Source organism: Engraulis encrasicolus, chromosome 22, assembly GCF_034702125.1.
Source record: "Engraulis encrasicolus isolate BLACKSEA-1 chromosome 22, IST_EnEncr_1.0, whole genome shotgun sequence".
In the NCBI taxonomy this organism is placed as follows: Eukaryota; Metazoa; Chordata; class Actinopteri; order Clupeiformes; family Engraulidae; genus Engraulis; species Engraulis encrasicolus.
Genome location: NC_085878.1, coordinates 9,800,740 through 9,803,239, shown reverse-complemented (window position 1 = coordinate 9,803,239; position 2,500 = coordinate 9,800,740). Strand labels below are relative to the sequence as shown.

Sequence of the window (2,500 nt, the reverse complement as noted above, 5' to 3'; positions counted from 1 at the left end):
TTGAGATAAGCATCTAGTACCATACTGGTACCATACCAGTATTTGGTCAAATTGGATTTTGACTGGAGATAGACATTATAAGTGTTCAGAGAGAATCTTTCTATTAACAAAAGTAGGTACATTTATCACCAATATTATACTACCAAATTGACTGGATGACAGTAGAACACTACAAGCCCTTTTATTATATTCTTAGTTTCTGCTGAATGTTTGCGACAAGCCTCCCTAGATAATAGCACCAGCTAGATCCAATGTGTAATGTGCATTTAGATTGTTTTTTTTCCATTGTAAACCAACAATAACAGCAATGAAAACACTAAATGATATCTTGTTGCCTGGAAGCTCACAGTAGAAACAGCTGTGGAAAGCAATTGAATAGACTGCAATGCAAAATAATTCAATGCAATACAATGTCATGAAATGTAATGCCAATGTCATGCAATGTAATGCAATGCATACAATGCAATATCATTTAATCTTATAATGATGCAATTTTGGTGCAATGTAATGTAATGTAATGTAATGCATATTACATTATTCTGTAATAACATATTATACAACATGATGTAATGAAATGCAATGTATTACAACATAATGTAATACAATGTCATGCAGTGTAAAGTAGTGCAACAGGGATTACTGTTCGGGCCATGTTGTAGTCATAATGCAAGACAGTACCTGTACAGCGTAATGTGCGCATGTGTGTGTGTGTGTATGTGTGTGTGTGTGTGTGTGTGTGTGTGTGTGTGTGTGTGTGTGTGTGTGTGTGTGTGTGTGTGTGTGTGTGTGTGTGTGTGTGTGTGTGTGATGTAGTGCCACAGGGATGAGTACTTGGCCCCACCTCTCGGGCTGAGGTCTATGTTGTAGACCAGGGGTGCTCAGACTTTTTCAACATGTGAGCTACTTATTGAAATGGGTGTGTGAAAGTGATCTACTGGGTATTCGGTTGTTTCTCCCCCGAGAAAATTTGAAAATACAGCTGTTAGAAATGCAATCTTAACACAATATGAGAATGCATTTGTATGAATACACATCAATAATGAAAGGTGAATCAGCAGTGAATAACAACCTCATAAAGACCTTATTTAGGCCTACTGTAAATTACGCCTGTTTTTGATCACAAAGGGAGACCATAGTAGGCTATCAAGCTTATGAAAAATTCAATATTTCCCAAAAATAAACAAGGAGACATCTACTGAATGAACCGAAAAGCGCGCTCTCTGTCAAGCGGCCGCGCTGAACAGACCATTTGAAAAGACGCGCCTGCACTTGGGTTAAACAGGCACACAGCATTTACTCTCTTCTCGCACGCGTGCCTATGAAATCTAATCGAAGTAGCCAACTCCACACTCAATGCGGGAGTTGCATCTTGCCTGCACTTCTCAGAGCATTGTAAAAAAAAAAGCAGGGGATTGCCGGTGTTCGGGCTGTTGTTTTCTTCTCTGGCTGTTTCTTTTGAGCGGTGACGCTGCCTGTACTAACTGAACATATAGCGCACGGTATCTGCAAACGTCTCTTGCCGTCCTATTTTTTGTGCTCCGATGTTATGACTTATGAAGAGTTTGTTGAGTGTGGCGCTTGACAGTTATCCTCCTTATCTGAAGACGTCGTTGTGTTTATGGTAGGCTATTTACAGTGTAGACGCCTGGAGTTAGCCTGTCAGATTCTGGGTATCAGGGAACTTTTTTTTTTTTAAGTGTCCTACGATCTACCAATACTAGAGATGCACCGGATCCTGATTTTTAGGATCCTGCCGGATACCGGATCCACTGCTTAAGATCCTGCCGGATCCGGATCTGCCTGCACTGGCTGCTTCCAAAGTTCTTTCACTCCATGCAGCGATTGGGGTTGTGAAAGACCTAGGCTAGAGATGCACCAGATCCTGATTTTTAGGTAACTGCCGGATACCGGATCCACTCAGATTGAAACATTCACTTGTTGCTGAACGAGGAAGTGACAGCATGCCGGTGACCGGTGCTACCTATTAGATGTCGCTAAAACAGATTGAAGTTGATAAATTAGTGACGGTATGAAATGCGCGTTTTGAAAGGCGGTGGAAATCAGATACCGAAACATATGCCGGTAGACACTCAGTTACAACGGTAGGTAAAATATGGCAAATGGTGGTGATTATTGGCTGAACAATGAACCAGGGAATTAAAATCAGTACAGAAAATGGATGAAGCTGAAACATTCTCCTTTTAGGCCTACACATGCCATGTCATTCAGTGTCCACATTAAAATAGGATGCATCTGAAAGTCTAAAACTTTGTGGCAGCCTTCAAGGCTGTTTACTTTATTCCATGAGTGGGGGAGGGGTGACACAGCTGTGTGCATTGCGGGTCTGCCAAAAACACAGAGCTGCCCGTCTGTACTCAAAATCTCGGGGTGGGCGTATCGGCCAAAAACGCATGCGTATCGGCCGATGCCGATACACTTAGTAAACGCAAATATCGGGGCAATCCAGGGGCAATATAATGTAATACAGTACAGTGTAAAG

The 2,500-nt window shown here is 41.8% G+C and overlaps 1 protein-coding gene across 9 annotated transcripts in view; it reads right to left on the bottom strand.

Moving 5' to 3' along the window:
- Positions 1-2,500, bottom strand: part of plekha7b (pleckstrin homology domain containing, family A member 7b) — a 201,267-nt gene that overhangs the window by 8,594 nt on the left and 190,173 nt on the right. The gene's annotated exons all lie outside the window — the stretch shown is intronic.